The following is a 22602-nucleotide window of genomic DNA, read 5'->3' as shown; positions in this document are numbered from 1 at the left end:
GTCGAAAGAACGACGTCTTGATGACCATTTTGAAAAACATACTTCCACTTTGAGTTTAACCATGATTTTTGGATATAGTTTCATGTTCATAAGAAAAATCATTTTCCCAGAAGAACAACTTTTAAATCAAAGTTTATCATAGTTTTTAGTTAACTAACCCAAAACAACCCGCAGTGTTACTACGACAGCGTATATCCGATTTTACGGTGTTTTTCGTATTTTACGGTTTTTAATCATTTAGTTAGCATATCATATAGATATAGAACATGTGTTTAGTTGATTTTAAAAGTCAGGTTAGAAGGATTAACTTTTGTTTGCGAACAAGTTTAGAATTAACTAAACTGTGTTCTAGTGATTACATGTTCAAATATTCGAATAAGATAGTTTTATATGTATGAATTGAATAATGCTATGAACATCATTACTACCTCAAGTTTAGTAGGTAAACCTACTGGAAGTGACAAGAAATGATCTAGCTTCAAAGGATCTTGGATGGCTTGAAAGTTCTTGAAGTAGAATCATGACACGAAAACAAGTTCAAGTAAGATTATCACTCGAATTAAGATAGTTATAGTTATAGGAATTGAATCAAAGTTTGTATATGAGTATTACCTTGATTTAGAATGATATCTTACTGTAAACAACAAGGATTTCTTGAGGTTGGATGATCACTTTACAAGATTGGAAGTGAGCTAGTAAACTTGGAATTATTCTTGATTTTATGAAACTAGAACTTGTAGAATTTATGAAGAACACTTAGAACTTGATGATGGAACTTGAGAGAGATCAATTACATGAAGAAAATTGAAGAATGAAAGTGTTTGTAGGTGTTTTTGTTCGTTGGTATATGGATTAGATATAAAGGATATGTAATTTTTTTTTCATGTAAATAAGTCATGAATGATTACTAATATTTTTGTAATTTTATGAGATATTTTATGCTAGTTGCCAAATGATGGTTCCCACATGTGTTAGGTGACTCACATGGGCTGCTAAGAGCTGATCATTGGAGTGTATATACCAATAGTACATACATCTAAAAGCTGTGTATTATACGAGTACGAATACGGGTGCATACGAGTAGAATTGTTGATGAAACTGAACGAGGATGTAATTGTAAGCATTTTTGTTAAGTAGATGTATTTTGTAGAGACCCGTCCTAATCCATCCGGATGAAGTCCATATCGATTACAAACGATTCACAACAGTTGATTACATCGCGAGGTAATTGACCTCTATATGATAAATTTTACAAACATTGCATTCGTTTTTAAAAGACAAACTTTCGTTACATCGACAGTTGACAGGCATGTAAAGCATTTCATAATATATCCAAATATAATTGACTTAATAATAATCTTGATGAACTCAACGACTCGAATGCAACATTTTTTGAAATATGTCATGAATGATTCCAAGTAATATCTCTAATATGAGCAAATGCACAGCGGAAGATTTCTTTCGTACCTGAGAATAAACATGCTTTAAAGTGTCAACCAAAAGGTTGGTGAGTTCATTAGTTTATCATAAAGAATCATTTCATAATTTTAATAGATCACAAGATTTCATACTTCCATTTCTCATAATCATACGTCTCATGCATAGAGACAAAAATATCATTCATATGGATTGAACACCTGGTAACCGACATTCACAATATGCATATAAGAATATCCCCATCATTCCGGGATCCTCCTTCGGACATGATATAAATTTCGAAGTACTAAAGCATCCGGTACTTTGGATGGGGCTTGTTGGGCCCGTTAGATCTATCTTTAGAGTTCGCGTCAATTAGGGTTTCTGTTCCCTAATTCTTAGATTACCAGACTATATAAAAACGGCATATTCGATTAGATAATCCAACCATAGAATGTAGTTTCAATCACTTGTGTCCATTTCGTAAAACATTTATAAAAGCAGCGCATGCATGCTCAGTCCCAAAAATATATATTGCGAAAGCATTTAAAAAGGGATTAATGAAACTCACCATACTGTATTTTGTAGTAAAAATACATATAACGATATTTAATCAACTGAACAATGCAGGGTTGGCCTCGGATTCACGAACCTATATCATTTGTATATATATTAACACATATAACTGTAATCGAACAAAGTTGTATATATACTTATTATAACATATCGTTAAATGGTAACTTATTATTATGCACTTTATGTAATTTAGTTATTGTTATAGTTAATAAAATTTCATATAGAAATAAAGTATGTAATATACTTTTGATATATAATTCTCTCTTGTTTGTAAAATTAAAATTATAATATCACTAAAGTAATGATAATAATACTAATAATCATATTTAAAAATGATAGTTTTCCAAAAAAAATGATTCTCATAATATAGTTGTAAAAATACGAACTTTTAATAATTACCATTCTAAATATAATAATCATTTTAATAATAATAATGATAATATAATTAATAACACTCATAATCATAAAAATTATATTATACTAACAATAATAATAATAGTAATAATTATAATGTTAATAGAAATGAAATAAAAAATATATATACCCTTTCAAAACTCTGCCTAAAAAGAATTGCCACTGGTGAGACTCGAACCCGCGACCTCTCGCTCAACACACAACACCATTATCCATCCCTCTGTTCCTGCTTTTTCTGTTTTATTTAGCTCCCAATATTTACTTAACCCGTCATTTATCTCGTCCCAAATTATTCATGGCCCAACATAATAATATAAATTGGCCACAGCCCAACAGAAAATCCGAAGCCCAAAAGAATATAACTCGGCCCATTGTCGTAAATTGGGTTTGATTTTTATGTAGAAACAGATACGTTGCAGGAACAAAAAAAAAATTAAAATTAAAATTGGAGACCATCGCTTTAATCATCCTCCTTGCATCATCTTCTTTACTTCTTTCGTTCTTGAATTAAAAACCAGAAACAGGAACTGCAGCTGCAGTAGCAGCGTAGCAGTAGCAACAACCTATTCATCATCTCCTACTATCCTAAGTCATCATTTTCGACCACTATTCATCATCATCATCATTTACGCTAACCAGTAGCAGAAACAATTTCGAATAATAATAGCAGCGAAATAGTATCTGTTTAAATGGTTTAATGGTGTTGGTGATCGTAACAGAAAAACAGAAATACATAAAATCATACTCATCGTTGTCATCATCATTCACAGACCCATCGTGATCATCATCATTATTATCACGATCTCTATCATCCTAATCATCATCATCAATATCGTGTATTATCCATCATCATTTAATCTTTATCATCATCAACCTCCATCATCTTCCTCATCGTACATCATTTCATCATCACTTTTGTATCTTCATCTTCGTTCCATCATTACTGCCACTGTTCATCGTCTTTTTCGTTGAACAAAAACAGTAACAGCAGCAATAATTAACAGAAACTGAGTAGTAGCAGGCTGCATGTTTGGTGTTCGGTTCTAGTTTGATAAAAAAAAAATTAAATAAATAAATAAGCAGTCGAATGGTGGTAGGTTTGTTGATGGTGATCGAGAAAAAAAAAATAAGATAGCAGCAGTCAATTGGCGGTTTAGTGGTGGTGTACTATGGTGGTGATGGTTCAAGGAACAGCGGAATTTGGGAGATGAGGTAGTGGCCGGTTGTGGTAGTGAGAGTGGTTTTGTGAGGGTGGTTCTCGGTCACTAGAAAAGCAAAAAGAAGATGCACTGCATTTGTATGTATGAGTGTATATATATATCAATTATGCATTATATATATAATTATTACTTTACAACTCATAACTCATAATTCATTGATCACATAATATCTTTGATAGTAAATATTATAATAAGTAAGCAGCCTTTCACTATGTCTAAATATGCCGACACTTTTAACACCGAGTGGTATATCGTGTCCATTGCTAAACAGTTGTCGTATAAAAGTGTTCCTAAAAATCCCAAACTTTTAAATTAAATATATTTAATTGTTTCACTCATTAACTGTTTGAAACCTGATTGAAAAGGTTCAATAATTATTTATTTTCTGTTCCAATTTATATGTACGTAGTGCTAATATTTAAACTTAAAAAGATAAAAAATATTTTTGACAAATCTAAAATCTTCGAAATCAATTTACAATCCAACTTTTATTTCATTCCTTCATAAACATGTACAATATCTATATTAAAACTAACAAAACATCAACCGAGTGTTACTGACGTTTACCAATTAAGCTCGTAAACATTTATTTTCTATTTACTCTCTCTCTATATATAATCAGTTTTAAATAACAAGTTTTATCACATAAATATATATTATATATTTTTAAACAAATAGATTTAATATTATATTATATATTTACAAGTAGTATTTATGTACATATATATATATATATATATATATATATATATATATATATATATATATATATATATATATATTTAAATATACATGTATCTATTTACAATTAGTTATTCGTGAATCGTTGAGCATAGTCGAAGGGTAATTGAATACATGAACACAGTTCAAAATTTTTAGACTCAACTTTACAGACTCTGCTTATCGTGTCGAATTCATATAAAGATTAAGTTTAAATTTGGTCGGAAATTCCCGGGTCATCACAGTACCTACCCGTTAAAGAAATTTCGTCCCGAAATTTGAGTGAGGTAGTCATGACTAACAATAAAAATGTTTTCATGACGAATATGAGTTAATAAATTGAGTTTTATCATCATTGAGTACTATGGATAAAAATATTTGATTATTCGAAGAGTACTAATGAAGCTATCACCAAAGAGTGAAATAGGAAAGTAAAGATTCATCTTAACTTTTGACAGAGTCAGGGTTGAATTCCAGAATTCAAGGGATTTAAAAAAAATCTTTGAAATCTTATAAGATATGATTCTTCGAGATTTAAGGAAATTACGATCTCTTTAATTAAATACGGTGATCTGCCCCGATTACTACATCTGATATTTCCAGTATAAATTAATCTCTTCCTTTCCATTATTCTCACCATTCTTATACTTTCTTTCTTAGTTCATACATCCAAAAGATTCTGAAAATGATTAATCCAGTTCTGATCCTTGTCCTCATCCTTACTATCGCAACAATCATTCTCCTTTTCCAACTTCCACCAGAGGAATCTGCTTTCTTCTACTTTGCCCTCGGGATTATAATGTTTTTAATTCTCCCGTGTCTTTATGTTGCGATAAACATTGATATACACTGTTTGTAATTTATGCGTTGTTATCGGGCTTTATATCTCTCCTTATATTTCAATGTCCCCCCTCTCTGTTTCCTATAATCATTGTCATTCACAGTTAATACTCCCTCCTATTTGCTGCAATTTATACTCCAATTTCTATTTCAGAGCTTTGTCCCTTCGTTTCTTCTTCTGGCGATTTGGCATCCCTTGTAATGGTCCAGAATTCACAGATATAAGTTTTAGAATGAACATTTTTAATGTTCTAAATAAGAAGGAACGTAATAGCACAATTTGATTTGTAAAATTACCAGATTCACTGAGAATAGAACTATCAAGAATATACTTTCTTGATATGTTCAGAAGTTAAGCAGAATGACAGAGCTATGTAACATGGTGCATGATGACGTTATGATCTGTGAATCATCACGTCCCATTAGAAACTCAGCATGACTTACTGTAATATAATCACGTTGATCAAATGTCATTATATTATACTAACTCATGCATCAATTCCCAACATTACTTCAATAACATTCATATTTTAAGCTCGAAAGTTTACAGAATATAGAAACTAACAGTTTCTATATGATGTAACACTGATAGCACGAAGAGATTAATGATTTCAGATAAGAATAGTTATGAAAATATCTTCAGAAATATGAAGGATATTTATAATGAAAGATACGATGATATCTTGGAATTTCTAAGTTCGAAGGTTGATGAAGAAAAATTTTCCGCAAGATTTTAACATGACTTCGGAGCAAGATATTCTCTAAAGATTTCAACGAATCCAGAATTACCTGAATCCTTTGAATATAGGATTTGGTCCTTGTATTTGTCCTTGGTCTCCTTCATGGGTAACTCAATCTATTTTTCAATACTCAATTTTCTATCGAGCGTTCCTAACACTCCTTTCTTTATCATCAAACTTTTGTCCGTTTAGACCATCTACCATTTTTCTGTTTCCTCTGCATTTAATGCTATGATATCTGAATCATCGGTTATTAATCCGAGGTGGTTTCAGGAGAATTGTGTTTTTAGATGATTAAACGCTGATGGTAATATGATGGAATATGAAAGGTTACCTGGTAACAATAAAAGAGCACGCGTATATATAAACGTTATAATAAGGTTGTTTCGTACGAAAAGTCGAAGTTGACTTGTTGGAGCTGTGACAAAATTGGCTAATTTTGAAAAGGGATCGCAAAGTTGTTTTTGTTAATAAATGACAAAGGATCTGACGCGGCTACGTGTTGAACTTTTACTCAATTGCCGAGAGTTTCTCAGGTGCATAACTATATGCATAAATCTTTCCTTCCGTAGATGAAGTGCGGTTGATTCATCCTATCGATTGAGGTGTTTTCAAGAATCATGAAAGGTTTGAACGCAGTATGTAATCGTGAAGATACAAATGAGGTTTAAGACGAAATCAAGTGGCAACTTGAAGAATTGTTTAGTTTCATATGTTATAAACAATATTTTAATTCATTTTAATTGTCCAATGTTATTAGTCCACAGTCGATAGTCCACAGTTGACAGTGCAATCATTCATATATAGTTTAATATATAATATTCGAATTATTTAATACATGTCGTGACCCGTATGCGTCTCAGACTCGATCACAACTCAAAGTATATATATTATTATAGAATCAACCTCAACCCTGTATAGAGAACTCGATCATTACTGCATATAGAGTGTCTATGGTGATTCCAAATAATATATATAGATGCGTCGATATGATATGTCAAAACCTTGTATACGTGTCCCGATATTTAAAGTGCGTAAAAATAAATAACAGAAATTAAATGACGATAAATAAAGTGTGTAAGGTAAATAACAGAAATTAAATGGCGATAAATAAAATTGCGAGAATTAAAATTGCGATAAAATAAATTGCGATAATTAAATGTACAATTAGGAATTAACAGTTAGCTTGGAACAGTTAGCTAGGATTTTGTTAGCGTGGATTTTTTAACAAAATTTCTCATAGTTAATTTGTTTGTTTCTAACAAATTTTATTTTGTCCAATGTTTTCTTCATTATGCCACTTGTCGGATTCTGATAGGTCAAAATCCAAATATGAAGTTGAATGAAAATGGTTATTCTGTGGTGAACGGATACGTATATCTATGGATGTAAGTAGGATAGTAAATAACTGTTGAAACAGATTCGAACAACGTATAATGTAACTTATTAATGTGATATTTAAATATTCCTCGGGTATTACCTACCCGTTAAAATATTTTCACCATTAACAGTTTGTACAAGAGAATTTTTAATTACAATCTTTATGAAAACATATATACATATATATTTTCTTCAGATGTATTCATGGATTTAATGAGTTAATATAATATTAAACTCATTTGCTTTTCGGTTGGAACTAGAATAAATAATCTCCAAAACTTTAGAGATTACATATTCGCCATGTCGAACGAAGATAATTGAGGTAGAATGATACGTAGAACGAAGATCATATTCAAAGTACAGATGATGATATTGAAGCATGGATTGTTGATGGTACTGGTGCTGTTATTGATGGTACTGTTGGTGCCGGTGATGTTGCTGAAGCTGGTACATTTTGCACCATATTCTCCAAATTGATTATTCGAGCGCGAAGTTCATTGACTTATTACTCCAGGATGATTATCGGTCGGAACGAGCGGATGAATAAGGTTCAGAATTGTGGATAGAATATAATCTTATCGAGTTACCCCGGAAATGAGACTGAAAATGGTGTCTCGAACAGGTTCGCCGGTAAACGCTTCAGGTTCATTGTCAAGAGGTGAATTCGGTTGGTGGAAGGGATTGCCTTCTGCGTGTTTCCATTAATTAAGTAGACTACGAACCCATCAGATGAATTGATAATGGCTGATTGGTTGATTCATGCTGGTGACGCTGTTTTCGAAGCTTAGGTGAACATCTATGTCGGAATAGCTATCGGAATCTCAGGGACTCGAACTGGTTGCAGGATTCATCTCGTACGATCAGAAGAAGAATTTTCGATAAGAATATAGATTATAGGATGTAGATTAGTACCCTGCAATACATAATTTACATATGCATATATAATACTAAAATCCCATAGGTTACGGAGGAATCTACGGAAGTTGTCAGACAAAGTTACAGTAACAGATATGCTAAGATATGAATTTTGTCTATACATTATTCATGCAGTCAATGCAGTAAAACGTGTCTAGACTAAGAATGATAAGCAAGTGATTCTCTAAGAATGATAAGCAGGTAATTTTCGACACAAAATGATAAGCAAAACTTATGACATGCAGACACGGTCGAAGTCCAGACTCACTAATGCCTCCTAACGACTTATCAGTTAGACACACTAATGCAGACCTGGTTCGCTAAGACCTCTGCTCTGATACCAACTGTAGAGACCCGTCCTAATCCATCCGGACGAAGTCCATATCGATTACAAACGATTCATAACAGTTGATTACATCGCGAGGTAATTGACCTCTATATGATAAATTTTACAAACATTGCATTCGTTTTTAAAAGACAAACTTTCGTTACATCGACAGTTGACAGGCATGTAAAGCATTTCATAATATATCCAAATATAATTGACTTAATAATAATCTTGATGAACTCAACGACTCGAATGCAACATCTTTTGAAATATGTCATGAATGATTCCAAGTAATATCTCTAATATGAGCAAATGCACAGCGGAAGATTTCTTTCATACCTGAGAATAAACATGCTTTAAAGTGTCAACCAAAAGGTTGGTGAGTTCATTAGTTTATCATAAAGAATCATTTCATAATTTTAATAGATCACGAGATTTCATACTTCCATTTCTCATAATCATACGTCTCATGCATAGAGACAAAAATATCATTCATATGGATTGAACACCTGGTAACCGACATTCACAATATGCATATAAGAATATCCCCATCATTCTGGGATCCTCCTTCGGAAATGATATAAATTTCGAAGTACTAAAGCATCCGGTACTTTGGATGGGGCTTGTTGGGCCCGATAGATCTATCTTTAGAGTTCGCGTCAATTAGGGTTTCTGTTCCCTAATTCTTAGATTACCAGACTATATAAAAAGGGCATACTCGATTAGATAATCCAACCATAGAATGTAGTTTCAATCACTTGTGTCCATTTCGTAAAACATTTATAAAAGCAGCGCATGCATGCTCAGTCCCAAAAATATATATTGCGAAAGCATTTAAAAAGGGATTAATGAAACTCACCATACTGTATTTTGTAGTAAAAATACATATAACGATATTTAATCAACTGAACAATGCAGGGTTGGCCTCGGATTCACGAACCTATATCATTTGTATATATATTAACACATATAACTGTAATCGAACAAAGTTGTATATATACTTATTATAACATATCGTTAAATGGTAACTTATTATTATGCACTTTATGTAATTTAGTTATTGTTATAGTTAATAAAATTTCATATAGAAATAAAGTATGTAATATACTTTTGATATATAATTCTCTCTTGTTTGTAAAATTAAAATTATAATATCACTAAAGTAATGATAATAATACTAATAATCATATTTAAAAATGATAGTTTTCCAAAAAAAATGATTCTCATAATATAGTTGTAAAAATACGAACTTTTAATAATTACCATTCTAAATATAATAATCATTTTAATAATAATAATGATAATATAATTAATAACACTCATAATCATAATAATTATATTATACTAACAATAATAATAATAGTAATAATTATAATGTTAATAGAAATGAAATAAAAAATATATATACCCTTTCAAAACTCTGCCTAAAAAGAATTGCCACTGGTGAGACTCGAACCCGCGACCTCTCGCTCAACACACAACACCATTATCCATCCCTCTGTTCCTGCTTTTTCTGTTTTATTTAGCTCCCAATATTTACTTAACCCGTCATTTATCTCGTCCCAAATTATTCATGGCCCAACATAATAATATAAATTGGCCACAGCCCAACAGAAAATCCGAAGCCCAAAAGAATATAACTCGGCCCATTGTCGTAAATTGGGTTTGATTTTTATGTAGAAACAGATACGTTGCAGGAACAAAAAAAAATTTTAAAATTAAAATTGGAGACCATCGCTTTAATCATCCTCCTTGCATCATCTTCTTTACTTCTTTCGTTCTTGAATTAAAAACCAGAAACAGGAACTGCAGCTGCAGTAGCAGCGTAGCAGTAGCAACAACCTATTCATCATCTCCTACTATCCTAAGTCATCATTTTCGACCACTATTCATCATCATCATCATTTACGCTAACCAGTAGCAGAAACAATTTCGAATAATAATAGCAGCGAAATAGTATCTGTTTAAATGGTTTAATGGTGTTGGTGATCGTAACAGAAAAACAGAAATACATAAAATCATACTCATCGTTGTCATCATCATTCACAGACCCATCGTGATCATCATCATTATTATCACGATCTCTATCATCCTAATCATCATCATCAATATCGTGTATTATCCATCATCATTTAATCTTTATCATCATCAACCTCCATCATCTTCCTCATCGTACATCATTTCATCATCACTTTTGTATCTTCATCTTCGTTCCATCATTACTGCCACTGTTCATCGTCTTTTTCGTTGAACAAAAACAGTAACAGCAGCAATAATTAACAGAAACTGAGTAGTAGCAGGCTGCATGTTTGGTGTTCGGTTCTAGTTTGATAAAAAAAAATTAAATAAATAAATAAGCAGTCGAATGGTGGTAGGTTTGTTGATGGTGATCGAGAAAAAAAAAATAAGATAGCAGCAGTCAATTGGCGGTTTAGTGGTGGTGTACTATGGTGGTGATGGTTCAAGGAACAGCGGAATTTGGGAGATGAGGTAGTGGCCGGTTGTGGTAGTGAGAGTGGTTTTGTGAGGGTGGTTCTCGGTCACTAGAAAAGCAAAAAGAAGATGCACTGCATTTGTATGTATGAGTGTATATATATATCAATTATGCATTATATATATAATTATTACTTTACAACTCATAACTCATAATTCATTGATCACATAATATCTTTGATAGTAAATATTATAATAAGTAAGCAGCCTTTCACTATGTCTAAATATGCCGACACTTTTAACACCGAGTGGTATATCGTGTCCATTGCTAAACAGTTGTCGTATAAAAGTGTTCCTAAAAATCCCAAACTTTTAAATTAAATATATTTAATTGTTTCACTCATTAACTGTTTGAAACCTGATTGAAAAGGTTCAATAATTATTTATTTTCTGTTCCAATTTATATGTACGTAGTGCTAATATTTAAACTTAAAAAGATAAAAAATATTTTTGACAAATCTAAAATCTTCGAAATCAATTTACAATCCAACTTTTATTTCATTCCTTCATAAACATGTACAATATCTATATTAAAACTAACAAAATATCAACCGAGTGTTACTGACGTTTACCAATTAAGCTCGTAAACATTTATTTTCTATTTACTCTCTCTCTATATATAATCAGTTTTAAATAACAAGTTTTATCACATAAATATATATTATATATTTTTAAACAAATAGATTTAATATTATTTTATATATTTACAAGTAGTATTTATGTACATATATATATATATATATATATATATATATATATATATATATATATATATATATATATATATATATATATATATTTAAATATACATGTATCTATTTACAATTAGTTATTCGTGAATCGTTGAGCATAGTCGAAGGGTAATTGAATACATGAACACAGTTCAAAATTTTTAGACTCAACTTTACAGACTCTGCTTATCGTGTCGAATTCATATAAAGATTAAGTTTAAATTTGGTCGGAAATTCCCGGGTCATCACAGTACCTACCCGTTAAAGAAATTTCGTCCCGAAATTTGAGTGAGGTAGTCATGACTAACAATAAAAATGTTTTCATGACGAATATGAGTTAATAAATTGAGTTTTATCATCATTGAGTACTATGGATAAAAATATTTGATTATTCGAAGAGTACTAATGAAGCTATCACCAAAGAGTGAAATAGGAAAGTAAAGATTCATCTTAACTTTTGACAGAGTCAGGGTTGAATTTCAGAATTCAAGGGATTTAAAAAAAATCTTTGAAATCTTATAAGATATGATTCTTTCAGATTTAAGGAAATTACGATCTCTTTAATTAAATACGGTGATCTGCCCCGATTACTACATCTGATATTTCCAGTATAAATTAAGCTCTTCCTTTCCATTATTCTCACCATTCTTATACTTTCTTTCTTAGTTCATACATCCAAAAGATTCTGAAAATGATTAATCCAGTTCTGATCCTTGTCCTCATCCTTACTATCGCAACAATCATTCTCCTTTTCCAACTTCCACCAGAGGAATCTGCTTTCTTCTACTTTGCCCTCGGGATTATAATGTTTTTAATTCTCCCGTGTCTTTATGTTGCTATAAACATTGATATACACTGTTTGTAATTTATGCGTTGTTATCGGGCTTTATATCTCTCCTTATATTTCAATGTCCCCCCTTTCTGTTTCCTATAATCATTGTCATTCACAGTTAATACTCCCTCCTATTTGCTGCAATTTATACTCCAATTTCTATTTCAGAGCTTTGTCCCTTTGTTTCTTCTTCTGGCGATTTGGCATCCCTTGTAATGGTCCAGAATTCACAGATATAAGTTTTAGAATGAACATTTTTAATGTTCTAAATAAGAAGGAACGTAATAGCACAATTTGATTTGTAAAATTACCAGATTCACTGAGAATAGAACTATCAAGAATATACTTTCTTGATATGTTCAGAAGTTAAGCAGAATGACAGAGTTATGTAACATGGTGCATGATGACGTTATGATCTGTGAATCATCACGTCCCATTAGAAACTCAGCATGACTTACTGTAATATAATCACGTTGATCAAATGTCATTATATTATACTAACTCATGCATCAATTCCCAACATTACTTCAATAACATTCATATTTTAAGCTCGAAAGTTTACAGAATATAGAAACTAACAGTTTCTATATGATGTAACACTGATAGCACGAAGAGATTAATGATTTCAGATAAGAATAGTTATGAAAATATCTTCAGAAATATGAAGGATATTTATAATGAAAGATACGATGATATCTTGGAATTTCTAAGTTCGAAGGTTGATGAAGAAAAATTTTCCGCAAGATTTTAACATGACTTCGGAGCAAGATATTCTCTAAAGATTTCAACGAATCCAGAATTACCTGAATCCTTTGAATATAGGATTTGGTCCTTGTATTTGTCCTTGGTCTCCTTCATGGGTAACTCAATCTGTTTTTCAATACTCAATTTTCTATCGAGCGTTCCTAACACTCCTTTCTTTATCATCAAACTTTTGTCCGTTTAGACCATCTACCATTTTTCTGTTTCCTCTGCATTTAATGCTATGATATCTGAATCATCGGTTATTAATCCGAGGTGGTTTCAGGAGAATTGTGTTTTTAGATGATTAAACGCTGATGGTAATATGATGGAATATGAAAGGTTACCTGGTAACAATAAAAGAGCACGCGTATATATAAACGTTATAATAAGGTTGTTTCGTACGAAAAGTCGAAGTTGACTTGTTGGAGCTGTGACAAAATTGGCTAATTTTGAAAAGGGATCGCAAAGTTGTTTTTGTTAATAAATGACAAAGGATCTGACGCGGCTACGTGTTGAACTTTTACTCAATTGCCGAGAGTTTCTCAGGTGCATAACTATATGCATAAATCTTTCCTTCCGTAGATGAAGTGCGGTTGATTCATCCTATCGATTGAGGTGTTTTCAAGAATCATGAAAGGTTTGAACGCAGAATGTAATCGTGAAGATACAAATGAGGTTTAAGACGAAATCAAGTGGCAACTTGAAGAATTGTTTAGTTTCATATGTTATAAACAATATTTTAATTCATTTTAATTGTCCAATGTTATTAGTCCACAGTCGATAGTCCACAGTTGACAGTGCAATCATTCATATATAGTTTAATATATAATATTCGAATTATTTAATACATGTCGTGACCCGTATACGTCTCAGACTCGATCACAACTCAAAGTATATATATTATTATAGAATCAACCTCAACCCTGTATAGAGAACTCGATCATTACTGCATATAGAGTGTCTATGGTGATTCCAAATAATATATATAGATGCGTCGATATGATATGTCAAAACCTTGTATACGTGTCCCGATATTTAAAGTGCGTAAAAATAAATAACAAAAATTAAATGACGATAAATAAAGTGTGTAAGGTAAATAACAGAAATTAAATGGCGATAAATAAAATTGCGAGAATTAAAATTGCGATAAAATAAATTGCGATAATTAAATGTACAATTAGGAATTAACAGTTAGCTTGGAACAGTTAGCTAGGATTTTGTTAGCGTGGATTTTTTAACAAAATTTCTCATAGTTAATTTGTTTGTTTCTAACAAATTTTATTTTGTCCAATGTTTTCTTCATTATGCCACTTGTCGGATTCTGATAGGTCAAAATCCAAATATGAAGTTGAATGAAAATGGTTATTCTGTGGTGAACGGATACGTATATCTATGGATGTAAGTAGGATAGTAAATGACTGTTGAAACAGATTCGAACAACGTATAATGTAACTTATTAATGTGATATTTAAATATTCCTCGGGTATTACCTACCCGTTAAAATATTTTCACCATTAACAGTTTGTACAAGAGAATTTTTAATTACAATCTTTATGAAAACATATATACATATATATTTTCTTCAGATGTATTCATGGATTTAATGAGTTAATATAATATTAAACTCATTTGCTTTTCGGTTGGAACTAGAATAAATAATCTCCAAAACTTTAGAGATTACATATTCGCCATGTCGAACGAAGATAATTGAGGTAGAATGATACGTAGAACGAAGATCATATTCAAAGTACAGATGATGATATTGAAGCATGGATTGTTGATGGTACTGGTGCTGTTATTGATGGTACTGTTGGTGCCGGTGATGTTGCTGAAGCTGGTACATTTTGCACCATATTCTCCAAATTGATTATTCGAGCGCGAAGTTCATTGACTTATTACTCCAGGATGATTATCGGTCGGAACGAGCGGATGAATAAGGTTCAGAATTGTGGATAGAATATAATCTTATCGAGTTACCCCGGAAATGAGACTGAAAATGGTGTCTCGAACAGGTTCGCCGGTAAACGCTTCAGGTTCATTGTCAAGAGGTGAATTCGGTTGGTGGAAGGGATTGCCTTCTGCGTGTTTCCATTAATTAAGTAGACTACGAACCCATCAGATGAATTGATAATGGCTGATTGGTTGATTCATGCTGGTGACGCTGTTTTCGAAGCTTAGGTGAACATCTATGTCGGAATAGCTATCGGAATCTCAGGGACTCGAACTGGTTGCAGGATTCATCTCGTACGATCAGAAGAAGAATTTTTGATAAGAATATAGATTATAGGATGTAGATTAGTACCCTGCAATACATAATTTACATATGCATATATAATACTAAAATCCCATAGGTTACGGAGGAATCTACGGAAGTTGTCAGACAAAGTTAGAGTAACAGATACGCTAAGATATGAATTTTGTCTATACATTATTCATGCAGTCAATGCAGTAAAACGTGTCTAGACTAAGAATGATAAGCAAGTGATTCTCTAAGAATGATAAGCAGGTAATTTTCGACACAAAATGATAAGCAAAACTTATGACATGCAGACACGGTCGAAGTCCAGACTCACTAATGCCTCCTAACGACTTATCAGTTAGACACACTAATGCAGACCTGGTTCGCTAAGACCTCTGCTCTGATACCAACTGTAGAGACCCGTCCTAATCCATCCGGACGAAGTCCATATCGATTACAAACGATTCATAACAGTTGATTACATCGCGAGGTAATTGACCTCTATATGATAAATTTTACAAACATTGCATTCGTTTTTAAAAGACAAACTTTCGTTACATCGACAGTTGACAGGCATGTAAAGCATTTCATAATATATCCAAATATAATTGACTTAATAATAATCTTGATGAACTCAACGACTCGAATGCAACATCTTTTGAAATATGTCATGAATGATTCCAAGTAATATCTCTAATATGAGCAAATGCACAGCGGAAGATTTCTTTCGTACCTGAGAATAAACATGCTTTAAAGTGTCAACCAAAAGGTTGGTGAGTTCATTAGTTTATCATAAAGAATCATTTCATAATTTTAATAGATCACAAGATTTCATACTTCCATTTCTCATAATCATACGTCTCATGCATAGAGACAAAAATATCATTCATATGGATTGAACACCTGGTAACCGACATTCACAATATGCATATAAGAATATCCCCATCATTCTGGGATCCTCCTTCGGAAATGATATAAATTTCGAAGTACTAAAGCATCCGGTACTTTGGATGGGGCTTGTTGGGCCCGATAGATCTATCTTTAGAGTTCGCGTCAATTAGGGTTTCTGTTCCCTAATTCTTAGATTACCAGACTATATAAAAAGGGCATATTCGATTAGATAATCCAACCATAGAATGTAGTTTCAATCACTTGTGTCCATTTCGTAAAACATTTATAAAAGCAGCGCATGCATGCTCAGTCCCAAAAATATATATTGCGAAAGCATTTAAAAAGGGATTAATGAAACTCATCATACTGTATTTTGTAGTAAAAATACATATAACGATATTTAATCAACTGAACAATGCAGGGTTGGCCTCGGATTCACGAACCTATATCATTTGTATATATATTAACACATATAACTGTAATCGAACAAAGTTGTATATATACTTATTATAACATATCGTTAAATGGTAACTTATTATTATGCACTTTATGTAATTTAGTTATTGTTATAGTTAATAAAATTTCATATAGAAATAAAGTATGTAATATACTTTTGATATATAATTCTCTCTTGTTTGTAAAATTAAAATTATAATATCACTAAAGTAATGATAATAATACTAATAATCATATTTAAAAATGATAGTTTTCCAAAAAAAATGATTCTCATAATATAGTTGTAAAAATACGAACTTTTAATAATTACCATTCTAAATATAATAATCATTTTAATAATAATAATGATAATATAATTAATAACACTCATAATCATAATAATTATATTATACTAACAATAATAATAATAGTAATAATTATAATGTTAATAGAAATGAAATAAAAAATATATATACCCTTTCAAAACTCTGCCTAAAAAGAATTGCCACTGGTGAGACTCGAACCCGCGACCTCTCGCTCAACACACAACACCATTATCCATCCCTCTGTTCCTGCTTTTTCTGTTTTATTTAGCTCCCAATATTTACTTAACCCGTCATTTATCTCGTCCCAAATTATTCATGGCCCAACATAATAATATAAATTGGCCACAGCCCAACAGAAAATCCGAAGCCCAAAAGAATATAACTCGGCCCATTGTCATAAATTGGGTTTGATTTTTATGTAGAAACAGATACGTTGCAGGAACAAAAAAAAATTTTAAAATTAAAATTGGAGACCATCGCTTTAATCATCCTCCTTGCATCATCTTCTTTACTTCTTTCGTTCTTGAATTAAAAACCAGAAACAGGAACTGCAGCTGCAGTAGCAGCGTAGCAGTAGCAACAACCTATTCATCATCTCCTACTATCCTAAGTCATCATTTTCGACCACTATTCATCATCATCATCATTTACGCTAACCAGTAGCAGAAACAATTTCGAATAATAATAGCAGCGAAATAGTATCTGTTTAAATGGTTTAATGGTGTTGGTGATCGTAACAGAAAAACAGAAATACATAAAATCATACTCATCGTTGTCATCATCATTCACAGACCCATCGTGATCATCATCATTATTATCACGATCTCTATCATCCTAATCATCATCATCAATATCGTGTATTATCCATCATCATTTAATCTTTATCATCATCAACCTCCATCATCTTCCTCATCGTACATCATTTCATCATCACTTTTGTATCTTCATCTTCGTTCCATCATTACTGCCACTGTTTATCATCTTTTTCGTTGAACAAAAACAGTAACAGCAGCAATAATTAATAGAAACTGAGTAGTAGCAGGCTGCATGTTTGGTGTTCGGTTCTAGTTTGATAAAAAAAATTAAATAAATAAATAAGCAGTCGAATGGTGGTAGGTTTGTTGATGGTGATCGAGAAAAAAAAATAAGATAGCAGCAGTCAATTGGCGGTTTAGTGGTGGTGTACTATGGTGGTGATGGTTCAAGGAACAGCGGAATTTGGGAGATGAGGTAGTGGCCGGTTGTGGTAGTGAGAGTGGTTTTGTGAGGGTGGTTCTCGGTCACTAAAAAAGCAAAAAGAAGATGCACTGCATTTGTATGTATGAGTGTATATATATATCAATTATGCATTATATATATAATTATTACTTTACAGCTCATAACTCATAATTCATTGATCACATAATATCTTTGATAGTAAATATTATAATAAGTAAGCAGCCTTTCACTATGTCTAAATCTGCCGACACTTTTAACACCGAGTGGTATATCGTGTCCATTGCTAAACATTTGTCGTATAAAAGTGTTCCTAAAAATCCCAAACTTTTAAATTAAATATATTTAATTGTTTCACTCATTAACTGTTTGAAACCTGATCAAAAAGGTTCAATAATTATTTATTTTCTGTTCCAATTTATATGTACGTAGTGCTAATATTTAAACTTAAAAAGATAAAAAATATTTTTGACAAATCTAAAATCTTCGAAATCAATTTACAATCCAACTTTTATTTCATTCCTTCATAAACATGTACAATATCTATATTAAAACTAACAAAACATCAACCGAGTGTTACTGACGTTTACCAATTAAGCTCGTAAACATTTATTTTCTATTTACTCTCTCTCTATATATAATCAGTTTTAAATAACAAGTTTTATCACATAAATATATATTATATATTTTTAAACAAATAGATTTAATATTATTTTATATATTTACAAGTAGTATTTATGTACATATATACATATATATATATATATATATATATATATATATATATATATATATATATATATATATATATATATATATATATATATATATATATATATATATATATTAAATATACATGTATCTATTTACAATTAGTTATTCGTGAATCGTTGAGCATAGTCGAAGGGTAATTGAATACATGAACACAGTTCAAAATTTTTAGACTCAACTTTACAGACTCTGCTTATCGTGTCGAATTCATATAAAGATTAAGTTTAAATTTGGTCGGAAATTCCCGGGTCATCACATATTTTGATAAGTGTCTTGAAGTCTTTCAAAAGTGTATGAATACATATAACACACTACATGTATATACATTTTAACTGAGTCGTTAAGTCATCGTTAGTCGTTACATGTAAATGTTGATTTGAAGCCTTTAAGTTAACGATCTGGTTAAATGTTGTTAACCCAATATTTATTATATCTAATGAGATGTTAAATTAATATATTATCATGATATTATGATATATTAATATATCTTAATATGATATATATACACATGTAAATGTCGTTACAACGATAATCGTTACATATATGTCTCGTTTCGAAATCCTTAAGTTAGTAGTCTTGTTTTTACATATGTAGTTCATTGTTAATATACATAATGACATGTTTACTTATCATTTATCATGATTAAACATAGTGTATCAATATCTTAATATGATTCATATGTATTTAGTAAGACGTTGTTATAACGATAATCGTTATATATATCGTTTCGAGTTTCTTAAATCAATAAACTCAATTTTATGTATGTAACTCATAGTTAAAATACCTAATGAGATACTTACCTATCATAATATCATGTTAACTATATATATAATCATATATATGTCATCATATAGTTTTTACAAGTTTTAACGTTCGTGAATCACCGGTCAACTTGGGTGGTCAATTGTCTATATGAAACCTATTTCAATTAATCAAGTCTTAACAAGTTTGATTGCTTAACATGTTAAAAACACTTAATCATGTAAATATCAATTTAATTTAATATATATAAACATGGAAAAGTTCGGGTCACTACAGTACCTACCCGTTAAATAAATTTCGTCCCGAAATTTTAAGCAGTTGGAGGTGTTGACGTATCTTCTGGAAATAAGTGCGGGTATTTCTTCTTCATCTGATCTTCTCATTCCCAGGTGAACTCGGGTCCTCTACGAGCATTCCATCGAAATTTAACAATTGGTATCTTGTTTTGCTTAAGTCTTTTAACCTCACGATCCATTATTTCGACGGGTTCTTCGACGAATTGAAGTTTTTCGTTGATTTAGATTTTGTCTAACGGAATAGTGAGATCTTCTTTAGCAAAATATTTCTTCAAATTTGAGACATGGAAAGTGTTATGTACAGCCGCGAGTTGTTGTGGTAATTCAAGTCGGTAAGCTACTGGTCCGACACGATCAATAATCTTGAATGGTCCTATATACCTTGGATTTAATTTCCCTTGTTTACCAAATCGAACAACGCCTTTCCAAGGTGCAACCTTAAGCATGACCATCTCTCCAATTTCAAATTCTATATCTTTTTTTTAATGTCAGCGTAGCTCTTTTGTCGACTTTGGGCGGTTTTCAACCGTTGTTGAATTTGGATGATCTTCTAGGTAGTTTCTTGTATTATCTCCAGACCCGTAATCTGTCTATCCCTCACTTCACTCCAACAAATCGGAGACCTGCACTTTCTACCATAAAGTGCTTCAAACGGCGCCATCTCAATGCTTGAATGGTAGCTGTTGTTGTAGGAAAATTCTGCTAACGGTAGATGTTGATCCCAACTGTTTTCGAAATCAATAACACATGCTCGTAGCATGTCTTCAAGCGTTTGTATCGTCCTTTCGCTCTGCCCATCAGTTTGTGGATGATAGGCAGTACTCATGTCTAGACGAGTTCCTAATGCTTGCTGTAATGTCTGTCAGAATCTTGAAATAAATCTGCCATCCCTATCAGAGATAATAGAGATTGGTATTCCATGTCTGGAGATGACTTCCTTCAAATACAGTCGTGCTAACTTCTCCATCTTGTCATCTTCTCTTATTGGCAGGAAGTGTGTTGATTTGGTGAGACGATCAACTATTACCCAAATAGTATCAAAATCACTTGCAGTCCTTGGAAATTTAGTGATGAAATCCATGGTAATGTTTTCCCATTTCCATTCAGGGATTTCGGGTTGTTGAAGTAGACCTAATGGTTTCTGATGCTCCGCTTTAACCTTAGAACACATCAAACATTCCCATACGTATTTAGCAACATCGGCTTTCATACCCGGCCACCAAAAATGTTTCTTGAGATCCTTGTACATCTTCCTCGTTCCAGGATGTATTGAGTATCTGGTTTTATGAGCTTCTTTAAGTACCATTTCTCTCATATCTCCAAATTTTGGTACCCAAATCCTTTCAGCCCTATACTGGATTCCGTCTTCCCGAATATTAAGATGCTTCTCCGATCCTTTGGGTATTTCATCTTTTAAGTTTCCCTCTTTTAAAACTCCTTGTTGCGCCTCCTTTATTTGAGTAGTAAGATTAGTATGAATCATTATATTCATAGATTTTACACGAATGGGTTCTCTGTCCTTTCTGTTCAAGGCGTCGGCTACCACATTTGCCTTCCCTGGGTGGTAACGAATCTCAAAGTCGTAATCATTCAAGAATTCAATCCACCTGCGCTGCCTCATGTTCAGTTGTTTCTGATTAAATATGTGTTGAAGACTTTTGTGGTCGGTATATATAATACTTTTGAGCCCATATAAGTAGTGCCTCCAAGTCTTTAATGCAAAAACAACCGCGCCTAATTCCAAATCATGCGTCGTATAATTCTGTTCGTGAATCTTCAATTGTCTAGACGCATAAGCAATTACTTTCGTTTATTGCATTAATACACAACCGAGACCTTGCTTTGAGGCATCACAATATATCACAAAATCATCATTCCCTTCAGGTAATGACAATATAGGTGCCGTAGTTAACTTTTTCTTTAACAATTGAAATGCTTTTTCTTGTTCATCTTTCCATTCAAATTTCTTCCCTTTATGCGTTAATGCAGTCAAGGGTTTTGCTATTCTGGAAAAGTCTTGGATGAACCTTCTGTAGTAACCAGCTAGTCCTAAAAATTGGCATATGTGTTTCGGAGTTTTTGGGGTTTCCCACTTTTCAACGGTTTCAATCTTTGCTGGATCCACCTGAATACCTTCTTTGTTCACTATGTGACTGAGGAATTGAACTTCTTCCAACCAAAATGCACACTTTGAAAACTTAGCGTACAGTTTTTCTTTTCTCAGCAACTCTAGCACTTTTCTCAAATGTTCTTCGTGCTCTTGATCATTCTTCGAGTAAATAAGTATGTCATCGATGAAAAAAATGACAAACTTGTCA

The sequence above is a fragment of the Rutidosis leptorrhynchoides genome, chromosome 10, assembly GCF_046630445.1.
Source record: "Rutidosis leptorrhynchoides isolate AG116_Rl617_1_P2 chromosome 10, CSIRO_AGI_Rlap_v1, whole genome shotgun sequence".
NCBI lineage: Eukaryota > Viridiplantae > Streptophyta > Magnoliopsida > Asterales > Asteraceae > Rutidosis > Rutidosis leptorrhynchoides.
The sequence above is the reverse complement of the archived record's forward strand: the minus strand, read 5'-3'. Positions refer to the sequence as shown.